The 21,424-nt window shown below is 36.8% G+C and overlaps 1 pseudogene; it reads right to left on the bottom strand.

The window, feature by feature from the left end:
• Window positions 1-21,424, bottom strand: part of LOC118892032 — a 162,850-nt pseudogene that overhangs the window by 73,979 nt on the left and 67,447 nt on the right.

The raw sequence follows: 21,424 nt of genomic DNA, 5'->3' as shown, positions 1-21,424 counted from the left end.
ATATTTGTAATAATGTAGATGTAATAAAAGACAGAATGTGAAAAATGATATAATAAAATTTCTCAGATCTGTAAAAATAAATAAATAAATAATTTAGTGGAAAGAGAGGGTAAGGAGAAGGGTGAGTATGTATATAGAAATAGTCAAGAATACTGTCCGTGCTATACAGTAAATCCTTGTTATTTATCTATTTTACGTATAGTAGTTTGTGTCTATTAATCCCATACTCCTAATTCGTCTCTCCCTCCCTCCCTCTCCCCTTGGTAACCATAAGTCTGCTTTCTATGTCTGTGAATCTGTTTTGTATATAGATTCACTTGTATTATTTTTAAATTCCACATATAAATGATACCACAGGGAATTATATTCCATACCTTATAGTAATTTATAATGGAAAAAAATCTCAAAAAAATAACTGGAACACTTTGCTGTGCACCTGAAACTAACACAATATTGTAAATCAATTATACTTCAATAAAAATTTTTCTAAAAGATAAATAAAAAACAATACTGCTTAAGTTAAGGCAACCACGTGACTGGACTCTAAGGCTCATTTAAAGACTTACCATAAAAGTCCAATAACACAGCCTTTCATTTTCTAGACTGTTCTGCCTCCAGTTAATTGAAAGTAATCTGGAAATTCAAAACAGCCTTCCTCTGGATATTTACTCACTTACAATGCAAGCACATTTTTATGATGTGTTTAGTTAGCGGATTAGTGAAGTGGGTATGTCAGAAAGATTCATCTTGCTAATTAGTGTTTTTAATGAGTTTTTGCTATGTCACTCCTTAGTAGTCTGTTTACCATTTTCCATACTGTGGCTTGGAAGCCAAAATCCTAGTGGGTTTTAATTAACTCAAAGTATTTCTACTAAAATCACACCAGTCATAATATTTAATGACTTCAGTCAATAGAAGAGATAGTAATAATAATGCAAGGTAAAAGATCAAATATATAATTATTCATATAAATAGATAACAGATACAAACATTAAAGTAAAATCAAAAAGAAATGTGTTCAGGTAGAATTCAATGAAGAATTACCTATATTATACAGCTTATATATATATATATATATATATATATATATATATATATATATATATATACACAATGATATTTATTTAAATGAAGTTTTAATGAACTTGCAGTTAAATTCAAACTATCTTAGTTTTACTGGCTGAATACTCTGTGATAGATTATTTCATTTGCAAATTCTGTGGCATTGGTGAATACACCATAACTTATAAGCTGTACCTGTATATCAACTACGTTGATATATTAGTATACTGCTATCTATTACTATACTTTTATAGTAAATCCAATATTGGTTTGGCACACGTAATAGCAAAAGGAAGAAATACATGTCTATCCATTGAGTGACAGTCTATAGTCCAGAACAATTCCCAATTAAGGAAATCTTAACTGTGCTATATATTATCTGGTTTCCATTGTATTGTAACTTCACACTGGATAGGGAATTTAGAGTCAGAATTCAGATTTGGTGAATGCTAAGCTTTGTATAAAGCTGAGATTGTTTTACTCTGTCCAAGGTGCGAAACTTCTTTTAACTTTCCTGAATATTTTTATGGAAGATGCAACATATATAAATGATTTACAACAAAATCTGTCTCCTTTTCCATGTTATACAGCTCTCGTCGGGAAGTGGCTTCTCAGCTAGAGATGACATTCCATAGACTCCTTACATTCCATACAACTCCTTCATATGAGTTGTCTCCAGTGAGCATAATGTAAGCAGAATGATATGTGTCATTCTAGATGAAGTCAATTAAGAGTCAGGGGAATCTTCCCTTTACTCTTACTTTTCCCTTTTGAGGACCGAGAGCAGAGGATTCTTTGAGTTTCTGGGGGACAGCAGAACCATAGCCCGGAGCAACTTGGTCTATGAATCACCAGATGGAGAAAACCTTCCCACATCAGACAGGAATACCCACATTAGCTAGCTAAGTGAGTGAGAAGTAAACTTCTTTTATGTTAAGTCACTGAAATTCAAGGTTTTATTTTTTACGTTATGGAGAGCTACCCTAATTACAGAAGAAATTCAGCATTCTTCTATATACATGAATTCCCTTTTTTAAAAATTGCAGTATCTCAGTGATTATGTGAATGTTTATTAGATACAGTTACAAATTGGTCTCCTAATAATGACTTATTAAACGAAATCCAGTATATATATATATACACACACACACACATCAGTCATCCATACTTCAGCAGTGGGATAAAATCTAAGTCCAAAGGTTAATATTTAGAAAACTGCCTGAAAAGCAAAACACACGTGCATACATTTTTATTCATCCAACTTATCAACACATGGTGGAATAAAAAGGCAAGTTGGAAATATGTTTTCTTTCTCTAGGGATTACTTCACCTCCTCTTTTCTCTTTATTTTATCATGTTGTGACATTGCTATGGGGATATGGGAGGCCTATTATTAAAACAATCCTTAATCCTAAGGGAAAGAAACAAGCTGGTTATGCAGATGGGATCTAAGTAAAAAGAATAAGTTATAAAAAAGTTCAGTGAAATCATATTACAGGAAGAATATACAGAACACTGTTTTCCCCATAGAAATCTATGATTATATGAAATTAACTTTAAATTCCCTTTGTTTGTTATTACTGATTGATAGTCAGATGCAACATAGCTAAAAGATGAAAAGAAGAAAAATCCAATTAACTACTTGACTCTACTTTTAATAAAAAATATTTTATTTATTTACTAATTATATAATTATATTAATACAATTTCCATACATAACTGCCAGAAATTCACTGAAGGGTGAATATGAGTCTGGCTTTAAACACTCCATGGTAGGATCAGAATCCTTTGTTTGCAGAGACTCTCCACTTTATTTGTTCAGTCACATCTAACTAGACAAGGAGCAGGTACCTCACTTAGCAAGAATAATCAGAATTTCATCCCAAGGAATTTTTAATTGGTGATGTTAGAAATCGTTTTCTCATGGCACTTGGATGTTTAACTTGTAAACTCATGAGCTCTAAATAGGCTCTTTTGCCATATGGACTCAATTCCTTCTGGAAAAGGAATAATGTTGCGTGTGACCAGCAAGATAAAGAAGGAGAAACACTGTGGATCAGCTTCTGAGGGATGCTTATAAGCCTTTCCAATCATTAGCTCTCCTGTGCCCAGCTTAGGAAGGGACCCTGTATCATATCCCTTAATCTAACTTCATTCATTAATGTGCTATCACTTGAAAACCCCCCAGAATTTTTTAAAAATAAAAGCTCTAACTAATATAGATATATAAAATAATGTTGGAAGAAGAAATGAATTTCTTATTCTGGTAATTCTTTGAATCATTTATGCTTTTTGACCTGCTGTAGAACTGCTTCAGCAAATTTAACAGCATCAATGGCCTATACTAGGACTAGAGGAGAGACACTATGCCTCATTTTTCTGAACTCTAGAATGTATTCTGTCTTTGAAATCTGTGAACTTCTTTCTCTTCTGTGTGTTATAGTTTAACCTCTCACAGTTCACCCTGCAGCAGTTAAGAACAAAACCTCTATTTAAAGTGGTCCCATTCTCCATCTCTTTTGGTGAAGCATAACCCAATTAGCATAGTTGTTTTACTTTCTTTTCTGATAAATATAATTATGAAATTTTAATGAAAGTAAAATTGATCATTTGATGATTTTAAAGCTCCTGTAATTTACTCCATTAATTGTAAAATGTTGGGTGAAATATATGACTATAGACAATAAGGTTAGATCCTCAGGTAATATGCAGTTGAGGCTCAGAAAAATTGGCTAGTGTCCTGTGCATTTTGTTTGAAGCTGTTACTATAATTCATTCAATAACAGAAGTAAGCAATATTTAATACATTTTTGATAAGTATTGCTGTTGCTAGAGAAAAATTGATAAGAACACGTTATTTCTTTCCACTTGTAAGCCTTTTTATTTTGAATGGAACATACAAGGTTCAGTTTATTCTATTTATTGTACAGTAGGTATCACAGTGCCCTGAAGGACACAGGATGGGTCAAGAATGAGTATCAAGGATATTGGTGTGATGGCAGGTGAATGGACTATGGCTCAAAAAACCAGGTAGAGTAAAGAGATGGTGATTCAGAGACTCTGATTCTGACCCCTCAGTTGGGGTCTGCATATGAAAACCACACACGGGCTTCCCAGCATCTTTTGCCCTTGCTTGGCTGCAAATGTTGCACGTGGTAGTGATGCACTTGGACATAGAATCGGTGCCCAGGCCAGGGAGCGCTCAGAACATAATTTTCACACAAACTACTCAGCACCCACACTGCAGAGGCATCACTCAAAGACCTGGAAACCGGAGCACTACAACCATAAATATTTTTACAATTAACCCTTAGGATCACGTTCACATTTAAGCACGTTTTCATGAAGAGACAGGGCACACAGGGGCATGCATACATATTTTATTAGCACAATAAGTTTAGTGAACATCCATCATCTCCTATAGATATGAAATAAAAGAAAAAGAAACAAAATATTTTTGCCTTGGGATGAAAACTCAGGATTTACTCTCTTAGACACTTTCATATATAACATACAGCAATGTTAATTATACTTATCATGTTGTACACTACATCTTTAGTACTTATTTATCTTATAACTGGAAGTTTGTACCTTTTGACTGCCTTCATCCAATCCTCCCATCCCTCGTAACCACAAATCTGATCTCTTTTTCTATGTGATTGTTTCTTTGTCTTTGAAGTACAATTGAACTACAACACCATGTTAGTTCCTGTTACACAACATATTGACTTGATATTTCTATACATTTCAAAATGATCACCACGATAAGTCTAATCACCATGAAAGTCTATATTTTGCCACTCCCAACCCCGTCTTCCTTGGGGTACACATAACTCTATTCATAGAGACGGTTCTGTCAGTTAACTGCAAACCGAACCATCCAAGGATTTGAGGAAAACAGACATCTGGAATATTTCACACGTCCACACCCAAGGAAGAGATAAACATGTTAAATTCCCAAGTTCACAGGAGGCTACCCCAGGATCTGTCTGTCCTGGCGTGCCGAATGTTTTATGTTTTTGTTTTTGGTTTGTTTTCTTGCGTTTGCTTTTAACTGGCTCACACTGAGAGCAGCCAGGCTGGTCTATAGATCCTCCCATCCAATTCTTCCCCAGAGAAGGTGGAGAACTGCCCTACCTGGAGGAAACCAGGAAAGTAGCAGGGAGAGCAATAAAGGACTCCTGCACCATGGGGATGCCCCATCACGGCAGGGAGAACACTGGAGACAGAGAGGGCAGTGTGGAAGGTGACTCCCCAGTGAGGCATGGTAGGAGCTGAGCTTCACTGGCCTGAACATGACCTTTGCCCCAGTCTGGTCCACTGCTCACTTAATGCCAACAGGTATACAGAGGTAAGAAAGCCTGGGCCTGTATTTTGTTCCTACCTCTGGAACTTCTCCCAACCCTTTGGTCTCCAGGTCACATGCGATAATGCCTCACTCCACAGTGCGGCTGTAGTGCTGCACAGGTGAAGCTAATGCTCAACCCAAGAGCCATCACGCAGAGAGCTCTGCAAGTCCCTTGGGCAGGTCTCCCCCCTCCCCCCATTGAGGTTAGAAGGGACGAGGGTGGCAGACCACCCTGTGAGCCCTCTTAACACCTCAACAGTAAAATCAAGCATAAAATCACATTAGTGGATGTCTAGCCAGCTGACAGACTAGGATAGAGTGGGAGTTTCACAACAGTGTACTGTTCTTTTCTGTTTATTTTGAAGAGTTAAAGTGAAAGGAAATGGTCAAAACCATTTCCTTATGCTTCGAAATCCATCTTAAGGATTATAATAGGCAGATAGAGACAAACTGTGCTGTAAACCTTCAAGGATGGGTGTATCAAGGAACATTCCTCCAGTCCTCTCTTTTTTTAAAAAAAAAATTATTTATTTATTTATTTTTGGCTGCATTGGGTCCTCGTTGCTGCACACAGGCTTTCTCTAGTTAGGGCGAGGAGGGGCTACTCTTCGTCACAGTGCGCGGGCTTCTCATTGGGGTGGCTTGTCTTTGTTGCAGAGCACGGGCTCTAGGCGCACGGGCTTCAGTAGTTGTGGCTCGCGGGCTCTAGAGCGCAGGCTCAGTAGTTGTGGCCCACGGGCTTAGTTGCTCCATGGCATGTGGGATCTTCCCGGACCAGGGCTTGAACCCATGTCCCCTGCATTGGCAGGTGGATTCTTAACCACTGTGCCACCAGGTAAGTCCCTAGTCCTCTCTTATGCACAGTATCTGTTTCTGTTTTTGACTGTTTTTACAGCTTTACTGAGGTATGATTGACAAAATAAAAATATATTTCAAGTGCACAAGGTGCTTTGATATATGTATACATGGTGAAAGGATTCCCACAATCGAGTTAATTAACACATTCATTACTTCACATATTAGCCTTTTTGGTTTTTTTTGGTGAGAATACTTAAGTTCTACTTTCAACATATTTCAATTATACGATATGGTTTTATCAACTACAGTTACCGTGTTATACATTAGATCCTCAGAATTTATCTTAAAAATGCTGCTCATATGGAGACTATCACCACTTTTGTGAGGAGGTCCCAAGGTAAACCTGAGTGCTGACTGGGAGGTAGGGGAGAAGAAGGCAGGTGGGGGACTCCCCTGGTGGACCAGTGATTAAGACTCCGTGCTTCCATTGCAGGGAGCATGGATCGATCAATCGCTGGTCAGGGAACTAAGATCCCACATGCTGCAAGGTGCAGCCAAAAAAGCAAATAAATAAATAAATAAATAAATAGTGAGCCTCCTGAGGCTGCTGCTTTAAAAAAAAAAAAAAAAAGCAGGTTGGCAGTAGGAAGTGCTGAGGAGCGGAGCTGCCAAGAGGCTTGACTCTTCTGTCAGGTCAGTGAGTCCACATAATGAAAAATGGCTCTCAGAGCACAGCTAGTCTCAACATTGTCAGTTTTCTGAGTCAGCTTCAGCACTTTGTTCCCCAGAAACCTGAATTCTTGCAGCAGCAAACTGACAAAGGTGAGACAAGTGCATACATATGAAAGGGTTGTTCTGTGGGTGGATTTCCATTGTCCAACACACATACTTGGCTGCAATCTCAAAAGTCTCCAGCCATAAGACTGCCTCCTTTCTCTGCATCCATGAGGACAAAATTTGCTGCAAAGTCATGATGCTAAAAAAATGCATAAAAATTCAAATTCTTCACTTCTTCCATTTTGTGCACTTTGTTCTAAAGGATTTCTGCCACTCTGCTGGCACACAGTTCACGGAGGCCAAATGCCTTCTGTCCCATTATGCTATATATTATTTCAACATGATCCCACTCTTCTTGGAACCTGGGACACAGACAAGGGCTGACCAACTCCTTTGCATCTTTAGCAGCTTTTCTCTCCTATTCAAAGGTACTTTATCACTTCATTTTTGCTGTTGTTTGCAAAGCCTTTTCACAGGATTTAGTGGTAGCATAGGCACTTGCAGATTTCTTTACATAAATGGTTGTTCAAGTCTCTGGTTCTTCCCATGAATCCTGTATGGCCTCCTTTGTCCCATCCATGCATGCAGGTGTCATTCTCCCAGAGCAGGTAGGGGAAAGCTGCTTCTAGTTCTTCTGCCATCTCCCCTAGAAACACTTAATTTTATTATTATTACTATTATTTTTTAACATCTTTATTGGAGTATAATTGCTTTACAATGGTGTGTTAGTTTCTCCTTTATAACAAAATGAATCAGCTATACATACACATATATCCCCATATCTCCTCCCTCTTGCGTCTCCCTCTCTCCCACCCTCCCCATCTCACCCCTTGAGGTGGTCACAAAGTACTGAGCTGAGCTGATCTCCTTGTGCTATGCGGCTGCTTCCCACTAGCTATCTATTTTACATTTGGTAGTGTATATATGTCAGTGCCACTCTCTCACTTAATCCCAGCTTACCCTTCCCCCTCTCTGTGTCCTCAAGTCCATTCCCTACGTCTTCATCTTTATTCCTGTCCTGCCCCTAGGTTTTTCAGAATCTTTTTTTTTAGATTCCATATATATGTGTTAGCATACTGTATTTGTTTTTCTCTTTCTGACTTACTTCACTCTGTATGACACTCTCTAGGTCCATCCACCTCACTACAAATAACTCAATTTCTTTTCTTTTTATGGCTGAGTAATATTCCATAGTATATATGTGCCACGTCTTCTTTATCCATTCATCTGTCAATGGACACTTAGGTTGCTTCCATGTCCTGGCTATTGTAAATAGAGCTGCAATGAACATTGTGATACATGACTCTTTTTGAATTATGGTTTTATCAGGGTATATGCCCAGTAGTGGGATTGCTGGGTCATATGGTAGTTCTATTTTTAGTTCTTTAAAGAACCTCCATAGTGTTCTCCATAGTGGCTGTTTCAATTTACATTCTTACCAACAGTGCAAGAGAGTTCTCTTTTCTCCACACCCTCTCCGGCATTTATTGTTTGTAGATTTTTTGATGATGGCCATTCTGACTGGTGTGAGGTGATACCTCATTGAAGTTTTGATTTGCATTTCTCTAATGATTAGTGATGTTGAGCATCCTTTCATGTGTTTGTTGGCAATCTGTTTATCTTCTTTGGAGAAATGTCTATTTAGGTCTTCTGCCCATTTTTGTATTGGGTTTTTGTTTTTTTGATATTGAGCTGCATGAGATGCTTGTAAATTTTGGAGATTAATCCTTTGTCAGTTGCTTCATTTGCAAATATTTTCTCCCATTCTGAGGGTTGTCTTTTTGTCTTGTTTATGGTTTCCTTTGCTGTGCAAAACTTTGAAGTTTCATTAGGTCCCATTTGTTTATTTTTGTTTTTATTTCCATTTCTCTAGGAGGTGGGTCAAAAAGGATCTTGCTGTGATTTATGTCATAGAGTGTTCTGCCTATGTTTTCCTCTAAGAGTTTTATAGTGTTTGGCCTTACATTTAGGTCTTTAATCCATTTCGAGTTTATTTTTGTGTATGGTGTTAGGGAGTATTCTAATTTCATTCTTTTACATGTAGCTGTCCAGTTTTCCCAGCACCACTTATTGAAGAGGCTGTCTTTTCTCCATTGTATATTCTTGCCTCCATTATCAAAAATAAGATGACCATAGGTGCGTGGGTTTCTCTCTGGGCTTTCTATCCTGTTCCATTGATCTATATTTCTGTTTTTGTGCCAGTACCATACTCTCTTGATTACTGTAGCTTTGTAGTATAGTCTGAAGTCAGGAAGCCTGATTCCTCCAGTCCATTTTTCTTTCTCAAGATTGTTTGGGCTATTCGGTGTCTTTTGTGTTTCCATACAAATTGTGAAATTTTTTGTTCTAGTTCTGTAATTTTATGATTATTATTTTTAAATAACTTCTGTCAATTATTTCAAGATTTCAACAGGAAGAAATAAGGGGAGCATCCAGCAACCTGAAGCTACAGTATTCTTTACTTCTGTTCTTAAACAGTTTTCAAGGGTCCTTTTTTTTAAATTGAGGTATAATTGACATATAACATTATTTTAGTTTCAGTAATAAAACTGATTCAATATTTGTATATATTGTGAAGTGATTATCACAGTAAGTCTAATTAACATCATCACCATACATAATTACAGATTCTTTTCTTGTGGTGAAAACTTTTAAGATCTACTCTTAGCAACTTTCAAATATGCAATACAGTATTATTAACTGTAGTCACCATGCAGTACATTACATTCCCATGACATATTTATTTTATAACTGGAAGATTGTGCCTTTTGAGCCCCTTCACCCATTTACCCACCACTTACCACTGAATCTGGAAACCATCCATCTGTTCTCTATACCTATGAGCTCATGGGGTTTTTTTTGTTTTTTTTTAAATTCCATGCATAAATGAGATTACATTTGTCCTTCTCTGTCTGACTTATTTCACTTATCATAATGCCCTCAAAGTCCATCCATGTCATTGCAGATGTTAAGATTTCCTTCCTTTCTATGGGTGAATACTGTTCACATATATATATCTCACAATTTCCTTACCCATTTATCCATCAATGGATACTGAGGTTATTTCCATATCCAATAATACTGCAATGAACATTGGGGTGCATATATCTTTTTGAGTTAGTGTTTTCATTTTCTTTGGATAAATAATCAAAAATTAAATTGCTGGCTTATATAGTAGTTCTACTTTTTATTTTTTGTGGAACCTCCACACTAATTAATTGGATTGTTTGTATTTTTGCTATTGAATTGTGTGAGCTTTTTACATGTTTTAAATATTGACCCTTTATCAGATACATGATTTGCAAATATTTTCTCCCATTCAGTAGATTGCCTTTCATTTTGTTGATGGTTTCCTTTGCTGTACAGAAGCTTTTTAGTTTGATGTAGTCCCATTTGTTATTTTTGCTTTTATTGCCTTTGCTTTTGGTGTCAAATCCAAGAAATCATCATCAATATTGATATCAAGAAGGTTACCACTTATGTTTACTTCTAGGAGTTTTATGGTTTCAGGTATTATGAAGAACACAATTTTAAATGAAGCAAATTAAATTAATTTTAAATTAAAGATAAATTGCTACAAAAATACTTAGGCTTCAACACTTGGAAATATTAGAACCTAATATACACATTTTTGTCTATGATGTTAATATAATTATAATATTTAAACACTACACATAAACTCGTATTATACCATATTTGAATATCCTTAAATATCTCACAATATTTTATTGGTATAGTTTTAAATTGAAAGTAAAATCATATATTTAAATACTTTGTTCAGATTACTCTAACTAATCAGAGTTAGGCCAGAATTTCTAGGTTAAGGGCATGGTCCTCCAGAAGACTGCCCTCACTGCAGACACTAGCTACAAGTTTTGGGGTCCCCAGGCCACCCTCACTTCTGACCAGCTGGTTATAAATTTGAGGGTTCTCACCACTGCTTCAGGTTTGATAATTTACTAGAACAACCCAAAGAACTCAGAGAGAGCTATGCTTATGATTACAGTTTAATTATAGCAAATAGGTACAAATCAGAACCAGCCAAAGAGAGAGACACATAGAGCAAACTCTAGGAGGATTCCAAGCACAAATCCTCTGTTGTCCTCTCCCTGTGAAATCAGGAAGCATCAACCTCCCAGTATATGTATGATAATACACAGAGAGAGTTGCTAACCAAGGAAGGTCACCCACGTTTTAGTATTTAAAAGTTTTGGTTGGTGTTTCATTTTTTTTTTTCTGGCCATGCCATGCAGCTTGGGATCTTAGTTCCCAGACCAGGGACTGAATATGGGCCCTCAGCAATGAAAGCATGGAGTCCTAACCACTGGACCACCAGGGAATTCCTGGGGTTTCATTCTATAAGGATGGTTGGTTGGATCATTGGTCATGCTATTGAACTCAATTTCCAGCTTCACTCATCTCTCCAGAGGGCTGGTTTATAACAAGTTGCTTTTATTTTTTTAAATGTATTTTAATTTTGGGGCTTCCCTGGTGGTGCAGTGGTTGAGAATCTGCCTGCCAATGCAGGGGACACGGGTTCGAGCCCTGGTCTGGGAAGATCCCACATGCCGTGGAGCAACTGGGCCCGTGAGCCACAATTACTGAGCCTGCGCATCTGGAGCCTGTGCTCCACAACAAGAGAGGCCGCGATAGTGAGAGGCCCGTGCACCGTGATGAAGAGTGGCCCCCGCTTGCCACAACTAGAGAAAGCCCTCGCACAGAAACGAAGACCCAACACAGCCATAAAAAAATAAAAAATAAATAAATTAATTAATTAAAAAAATGTATTTTAATTTTGAAATAGCTTTTAAAATATATTTAACTATTTTATTTTAGTTATTTTACTTTATTTATTTTATTTTATGGCTGTACCACATGGCATGTGGGATCTTACTTCCTTGACCAGGGATCGAACCTGCACACCCTGCATTGGAAGCGTGGAGTCTTAACCACTGGACCTCCAGGGAAGTCCGGATATCATGTTGCTTTAAGTGCTAATCCTCGCATGGTTGGTCCATGGCCAGCCTCTATCCTGAGTCACCTCTTTCGCACAAATTATCTAGGGGCCCACCCTAAGCCACCTCAGTATAAACCATCAAGTGTAGTCAGAACCCACCATGAATAACAATGACACTTCTGTTGCTAAGGAAGATCCAAGAGTTTAGAGGTGACTTCCCAGGAACTGGGGACAAAGGTCAACAAAATTCATTATTAGACAAATGCTTAATCATAATCAAAAATGAGTTAAAGAGTACTTCTGTAGTGCAGGCAAGTTTCTTGTATAAAACCTGAGAAACAAAATCAGTGTTCTCAGATAGTAAGCTATCTAAACATTACAGAAGAGTTGGCCCTAATATTCTCTGCTGGCAAAGCAAGAATTGACCTCTAGAAATATTTTCAGATATATTTTAGCATATGGGAAAAGAAAAAAAAAATAGGATAGTTTCCCCCAGAGTTCCATATCATAGCAGGTATCAGAAACAGTGATGCTTTGAAATGTATTCCTAACCATTAATTAAGACTATGTTGCTTGTTGGTAGAAGAGATGTACTCAGGAATGACTGCACAGGCCAGCAAATTCCAGAGAGTGATTTCTACCTATGTCTACAGAACAAAATAGGAACAAAATCACTCCTTAGATACTTGAGGAGCTTACATGAATGTATAAGGTTGTATTATCTGTAACCCAGATGCAAACTAATTATGTTCAGATACTGTGCAAACCAATGTAACAAAGTGTTTTAAAATGCATTCCCTGAGTCCCTCCCATCAGGAAACTTGCACAAGACTCTTAGATGAATCATCCACCAGAGGGCAGACAGCAGAAGCAAGAACTACAATTCTGCAGCCTGTGGAACAAAAAACACATTCACAGAAAGAGACAAGATGAAAAGGCAGAGGGCTATGTACCAGATGAAGGAACAAGATAAAACCAAAGAAAAACATCTAAATGAAGTGGAGATAGGCAACCTTCCAGAAAAAGAATTCAGAATAATGATAGTGAAGATGATCCAGGACCTCAGAAAAAGAATAGAGGCAAAGATCGAGAAGACGCAAGAAATGTTTAACAAAGACCTAGAAGAAATAAAGAAAAAACAAACAGAGATGAACAATACAATAACTGAAATGAAAAATACACTAGAAGGAATCAATAGCAGAATAGCTGATGCAGAAGAATGGATAAGTGACCTTGAAGACAGAAAGGTGGAATTCACTGCCACAGAACAGAATAAAGAAAAAAGAATAAAAAGAAATGAAGACAGCCTAAGAGACCTCTGGGACAACATTAAATGCAACAACATTTGCATTATAGGGGTCCCAGAAGGAGAAGAGAGAGAGAAAGGACCTGAGAAAATATTTGAAGAGATTATAGTTGAAAACTTCCTTAACATGGGAAAGGAAATAGCCACCCAAGTCCAGGAAGCACAGAGAGTCCCATACAGGAAAAACTCAAGGAGAAACACGCCGTGACACACAGTAATCAAACTGGAAAAAAATAAAGACAAAGAAAAATTATTGAAAGTAGCAAGGGAAAAACAACAAATAACATACAAGGCAACTCCCATAAGGTTAACAGCTGATTTCTCAGCAGAAACTCTACAAGCCAAGGGAGTGGTATGATATATTTAAAGTGATGAAAGGGAAGAACCTACAGCCAAGATTACTCTACCCGGCAAGGATTTCATTCAGATTCGATGAAGAAATCAAAAGCTTTACAGACAAGCAAAAGCTAAGAGAATTCAGCACCACCAAACCAGTTCTACAACAAATGCTAAAGGAACTTCTCTAAGTGGGAAACATGAGAAGAAAAGGACCTACAAAAACAAACCCAAAACAATTAAGAAAATGTAATAGGAGCATACATATAGATAATTACCTTAAACGTGAATGGATTAAATGCTCCAACCAAAAGATACAGGTTCACTGAATGGATACAAAAACAAGAACCATATACATGCTGTCTACAAGAGACCCACTTCAGACCTAGGGACACATACAGACTGAAAGTGAGGAGATGGAAAAAGATATGCCATGCAAATGGAAATCAAAAAAAGCTGGAGTAGCAATACTCATATCAGATAAAATAGACTTTAAAATAAAGAATGTTACAAGAGACAAAGAAGGACACTACATAATGATCAAGGGATCAATCCAGGAAGAAGATATAACAATTATAAATATATCTGCACCCAACATAGGAGCACCTCAATACATAAGGCAACTGCTAACAGCTATAAAAGAGGAAATCGACAGTAACACAATAATAGTGGGGGACTTTAACACCTCACTTACACCAATGGACAGATCATCCAAACATAAAATTAATAAGGAAACACAAACCTTAAATGACACAATAGACCAGATAGATTTAACTGATATTTATAGGACGTTCCATCCGAAAACAGCAGATTACACTTTCTTCTCATGTGCACATGGAACATTCTCCAGGATAGATCACATCTTGGGTCACAAATCAAACCTCAGTAAATTTAAGAAAATTGAAATCATATCAAGCATCTTTTCTGATCACAACGCTATGAGATTAGAAAGCAATTACAGGGAAAAAAGCTTAAAAAATACAAACACACGGAGGCTAAACAATACATTGCTAAATAACAAAGAGATCACTGAAGAAATCAAAGGGGAAATAAAAAAATACCTACAGAAAAATGACAATGAAAGCATGACAATTCAAAACCTATGGGATGCAGCAAAAGCAGTTCTAAGAAGGAACTTTATAGCAATACAACCCTACCTCAAGAAACAACAAACATCTCAAATAAACAATCTAACCTTACACCTAAAGGAACTAAAGAAAGAAGAACAAACAATACCCAAAGTTAATAGAAGGAAAGAAATCATAAAGATCAGAGCAGAAATAAATGAAATAGAAACAAAGAAAACAATAGCAAAGATCAATAAAACTAAAAGCTGGTTCTTTGAGAAGATAAACAAAATTCATAAACCATTAGCCAGACTTATCAAGAAAAAGAAGGAGAGGACTCAAATCAATAAAATTAGAAATGAAAAACGAGAAGTTACAAGAGACACCACAGAAATACAAAGCATCCTAAGAGACTACTACAAGCAACTCTATGTCAATAAAATGGACAACCTGGAAGAAAAGGACAAATTCTTAGAAATGCAGAACCTTCCAAGACTGAACCAGGAAGAAATGGAAAATATGAACAGACCAATCACAAGTAATGAAACTGAAACTGAAATTAAAAATCTTCCACCAAACAAAAGTCCAGGACCAGATGGCTTCACAGGTGAATTCTATCAAACATTTAGAGAAGAGCTAACAACCACCGTTCTCAAACTCTTCCAAAAAATTGCAGATGAAGGAACACTCCCAAACTCATTCTATGAGGCCACCATCACCCGGATACCAAAACCAGACAAAGATACTACAAAAAAAAAAAAAAATTACAGACCAATATCATTCATTAATATAGATGCAAAAATCCTCAACAAAATACTAGCAAACAGAATCCAACTACACATTAAAAGGATCATACATCATGATCAAGTGGGATTTATCCCAGGGATGCAAGGATTCTTCAATATATGCAAATCAATCAATGTGATACACCATATTAACAAACTGAAGAAGAAAAATCATATGATCATCTCAATAGATGCAGAAAAAGCTTTTGACAAAATTCAACACCCATTTATGATAAAAACTCTCCAGAAAGTGGGCAGAGAGGGAACCTACCTCAACATAATAAAGGCCATATATGACAAACCCACAGCAAACATCATTCTCAATGGTGAAAAACTGAAAGCATTTCCTCTAAGATCAGGAACAAGACAAGGATGCCCACTCTCGGCACTATTATTCAACATAGTTTTGGAAGTCCTTGCCACAGCAATCAGAGTAGGAAAAGAGATAAAAGGAATACAAATTGGAAAAGAAGAAATAAAACTGTCACTGTTTGCAGATGATGTGATACTGTACGTAGAGAATCTTAAAGATGCCACCAGAAAAATACTAGAGGTAATCAATGAATTTGGTAAAGTTGCAGGATAGAAAATTAATGCACAGAAATCTCTTGCATTCCTATGCACTAATGATGAAAAATCTGGAAGAGAAATTAGAGAAACACTCCCATTTACCATTGCAACAAAAAGAATAAAATACCTAGGAATAAACCTACCTAGGGAGACAAAAGACCTGTATGCAGAAAACTATAAGACACTGATGAAAGAAATTAAAGATGATAAAAACAGATGGAGAGATACACCATGTTCTTGGATTAGAAGAATCAACATTGTGAAAATGATTATACTACCCAAAGCAATCTACAGATTCAATGCAATCCCTAACAAATTACCAATGACATTTTTTACAGAACTAGAACAAAAAATCTTAAAATTTGTATGGAGACACAAAAGACCCCAAATATCCAAAGCAGTCTTGAGGGAAAAAAACGGAGCTGGAGGAATCAGACTCCCTGTCTTCAGACTATACTATAAAGCTACAGTAATCAAGACAATATGGTACTGGCACAAAAACAGAAATATAGATAATGGAACAGGATAGAAAGCCGAGAGATAAACCCACGCACCTATAGTCAACTAATCTATGACAAAGGAGGCAAGGATATACAATGGAGAAAAGACAGTCTCTTCAATAAGTGGTGCTGGGAAAACTGGACAGCTACATGTAAAAGAATGAAATTAGAACACTCCCTAACACCATACACAAAAATAAACTCCAAATGGATTACAGACCTAAATGTAAGATCTGACACTATAAAACTCTTAGAGGCAAACATAGGAAGAACACTCTTTGACATAAATCACAGCAAGATCTTTGTTGATCCACCTCCTAGAGTAATGGAAATAAAAACAAAAATAAACAAATGGGACCTAATGAAACTTAAAAGCTCTTGCACAGCAAAGGAAACTATTAACAAGATGAAAAGACAACCCTCAGAATGGGAGAAAATATTTGCAAATGAATCAATGGAGAAAGGATTAATCTCCAAAATATATAAACAGATCATGCAGCTCAATATTCATAAACAAGCAACCCTATCCAAAAATGGGCAGAAAACCTAAATAGACATTTCTCCAAAGAAGACATGCAGATGGCCAAGAAGCACATGAAAAGCTGCTCAACTTCACTAATTATTAGCGAAATGCAAATCAAAACTACAATGAGGTATCACCTTACATCAGTTAGAATGGGCATCATCAGATAATCTACAAACAACAAATGCCGGAGAGGGTGTGGAGAAAAGGGATCCCTCGTGCACCTCTGGTGGGAATGTAAGTTGATATAGCCACTCTGGAGAACAGTATGGAGTTCCTTAGAAAACTAAAAATAGAATTACCATATGACCGAGCAATCCCACTACTGGGCACATACCCAGAGAAAACCATAATTCAAAAAGACACATGCACCCCAGTGTTCTTTGCAGCACTATTTACAATAGCCAGGACATGGAAGCAACCTAAATGCCTATCGACAGACGAAAGGATAAAGAAGATGTGGTACATATATACAATGGAATATTACTTAGCCATAAAAAGGAACGAAATTGGGTCATTTGTAGAGACGTGGATGGATCTAGAGACTGTCATACAGAGTGAAGTAAGTCAGAAAGAGAAAAACAAATTTCATATATTAACACATATATGTGGAACCTAGAAAAATGGTATAGATGAACTGGTTTGCAGGGCAGAAATAGAGACTCAGATGTAGAGAACAAACGTATGGACACCAAGGGGGGAAAGTGGTGGGGGGGTGGTGGTGGGATGAATTGGGAGATTGGGATTGACATGTATACCCTAATATGTATAAAGTGGATAACTAATAAGAAACTGCTGTTTAAAAAAATAAATAAAAATAAATAATAAAAAATATAAAATGCATTCCCTGAAGGTGGCCTGCCTGCGTGCAAATACTTATTCAGCTGTGTACCTTGGGGAAAGTCAATTAACTTACCGTGTTGATATTAATAATACTCTCTCAGAAAACTCTAAAATTTAACTGAAGAGAATTCAGCTGAAGTTAAGCAATATCTGACTCACTTCAAATATTTAATAAATGGGAATTAATAGTAATAGTAGTGATAGTACTCATGTCACCGGCAAAGCTCATTAACAATTACTGGGAAATAAAAATAAAAGTGGGTAATAAAATAATGTCTAACCTTTTTCTTTTCCTTTGTGCTTAGTCTAGTCTCATGTGCTCATAGGCTGTCGTGTGCAGAGGCTTTGGCCCCGGCACCTCAGAGCAGAGTTCCCAGTGAGAAAACGCTGCGGTGACACCTCAGCTCCCTACGGTGGGCAGAAGCCCTGCCCACCACACTCAACTCAAGATGCTGGAGGCGGGCTGTGTGCAGAGTCGCTGCACCAGGCACTGCTCTCTGGAACTTGAGCAGCACAGCTGCGCCCACCAGGCAAGAACTCTGCCCACTTCCCTTCCCTATTACAGAACCCTAGAACGCAGACCCGCCCGTCGCCCGAGGGGACAGCGTCAACTCTAGAGTGAGAGCTCGCACGTCTCCATGTTCTGATGGAAGAATCAAACTTTCCTTTGCTTCTGAATCCAACTCAGTCTCGTTCTATTGGCACAAGCAACAGTGGGCAGAAGGACCCTTGTTCAGGGACCAATTCGGAAGGGTTGATAACAGTAGTAGTAGTAACACTGGTCTCAGAACATTTAGCATATTTCCTTCCATCTAAAATGTAAATTATTTTTACTCAAAATTAGAAAATCTAAAAATATGCCTTTTAAAACAAAGAAACACTAGTTTTAATTAGAAGACTTTAAAAATTATGTTTGTGAAGAATATAGGCTCAGCTTATGCCTTTGGTGAGTAATTTTTGATAGTTCAGAAATTGTCCTATAGAGAGCAATGAGAAAGGAGACAGAGCTCATGCCTGATGGTGAGGTTGAGAAACGGATATTCCTTTTTCCTCTCTTTGCATTGCTTGAGTGCCTCTATGACTGCTCATCTAATGTAGCTAAGAGACCACTTGTAGGTACTGAATAAAGGCAATCACTTGTTTGTTCCTGGTTGCTACTGAATTTGTAAGGGTTTCGTTTTGATAAATATCCATTTGTCCCACTTTGAAATGCCATCTCCATATCAGTGCCCAGAGTAGAGTTCCTTCCATTCTCTAGTTGTCTAAGGCCAGTCTTTCTGACTATATATCCAGTCTGTTAACTACTGTCTAAAAAGCTGTATAAATCTATACTTTACCACTGTTGTTGTTATATAGTTCTTCTGATGAAATGAAAAGTACGACTTTTAATTCTGCTCATTTAGAGGATATATATTTTCCTTCTTCAGTCAAATGCAGCTATCAGGTCACAATGCAGCTGTCTTCCAGATTAAATGTTGGTTCTCCACCCTGAGCCATGATGCTTGTTGGGAGTCTCTAGTAACTGATTGTAGGGGAGAGATATTTAACCCCTTTTAAGTATGAGGGTAGGTAACTTCTAAGAGGGATTTAATGTAGAGCCCAAAGATATCTCATCTACCTGTTCACATACATGATCAGTACCACAAGTGGTCACCCCTGATGCATATTCTTAAAGCATTACAGGGGAATAAATAATTCTAAAGTTTCCTTATAGCATACCTAACTAAAAGAGCATAAAGGAGCCAATTTGGATAACACCCTTTCCCTCAGTATTTGAGGAGGCAAAGTGCACTACATTTAGATGTCACGTATTTCAAACAACATATTCTGGTAGAGCTTTGGCAGCATCACTGCTCATCTTAGTACACTCCTATCCTTGGAAAACTAACCTATTAGGTTGGTACAATATGTGGAATTTAAAAGGTTGCCATATTCAAGTAAACATATATTTAAAAGGTAAAAAAAGGGCTTCCCTGGTGGCGCAGTGGTTGAGAATCTGCCTGCCAATGCAGGGGACATGGGTTCAAGCCCTGGTCTGGGAAGATCCCACATGCCGTGGAGCAACTAGACCCATGCGCCACAACTACTGAGCCTGCGCATCTGGAGCCTGTGCTCCGCAACAAGAGAGGCCGCGACAGTGAGAGGCCCGCGCATCGCGATGAAGAGTGGCCCGCGGTCGCCGCAACTAGAGAAAGCCCTCGCACAGAAACGAAGACCCAACACAGCCAAAAATAAATAAATAAATAAATAAAGCATGACACAAATTAAGCAATGTGAATACCATCAAGCTTTCATCATCATTAAAAAAAAAAAAAAAAAGGTAAAAAAAGACTTTATAGTTTATCTGGTCTAATCTCTGATTTTCAATAAAAAACCATTATAAATTTCATAATAAATCTTAACACATATTACATTTAATAAATATAGACATTATAAAGACTAACAAATTTCTCTGAATTAACGTATTTACAACTGTATTAAATAAACGACAAGATTTATAAATCTGACTTTCTTAACACTCAAGCTCAAGAACATCCTTATCCTCATACTGGTAGTAAATGATTTTTTTCTCTATTTACAGAATGCCCTCCACCCATCAATTTTATGTGCTAATGAAAAAAAAAAAATAGATCACTTAACATGAGCAATACTTTAAACATTCTGTTGTATTTGGTTTGGGAAAGCAATATTATATTTTTCATATCATTTTAGTTTAGGCCTCATTATCTTGTTTACTCTCAGTCAGATACAGTTTCTAACCCTTTCTGACCAGTTTTTTTAACCACACTATATCCACTAGTTTTGATAAACTAGTTTTGCACCATTTTAAGTGAACAGGTAAAACACTTTTTCATTTGTATTAACAAACATTACTGACAAAGCTTAACAAATTTCTATATGGGCTACCATTAATACAACTTTTCTACTAAATTCAATGTAAGTATCTTTTATTTTCTTTATGTTTTCAAAGCTAAAGCTAATAACTATACATGCCAATGTTTATGAAAAAATATTACAATCTATTACAATGTTACTGGAGACCATTTCATGTCTCAGGAAGATATTTCTGCCTACTGATTACTGAGACAAGTAGGTACTGTATTTGTGAAGACAACTTTTGTAACATTAAAATGAGAATAAATTTGAGTTTCTGGATGTATCAATATTATCAATGGCCAATTTTCTACTTTTGTGTAATAAAAAACTTATCTGGTATCTCCAACATTTGAGATATTAACATAAACACATTTAAAAATACATTGAAATTACCCAAATTAATAAAATTCTTTGTGTATGCTCATCCATATCAATCCTTTAACTATTTTCAATGGTGATTCTGTCATGAACATGAATAAAAATTAGTCCATGAAACCATTCATGTATTCTAGAATTATTGTAGTTGTACAATATCACATTATATTAAAATTGTTTTTTATAAATAAGTGGCATACATTAAGCCTAGCTTGCATCAAAAGTCAACATTTTTCAGTATTTCATTATATGATAAATGTGGTAACTAATATGGGAAACACGCCCAAATATGGGCACTTG

Source organism: Balaenoptera musculus, chromosome 3 (assembly GCF_009873245.2).
Source record: "Balaenoptera musculus isolate JJ_BM4_2016_0621 chromosome 3, mBalMus1.pri.v3, whole genome shotgun sequence".
In the NCBI taxonomy this organism is placed as follows: Eukaryota; Metazoa; Chordata; class Mammalia; order Artiodactyla; family Balaenopteridae; genus Balaenoptera; species Balaenoptera musculus.
The sequence above is the reverse complement of the archived record's forward strand: the minus strand, read 5'-3'. Positions and strand labels throughout refer to the sequence as shown.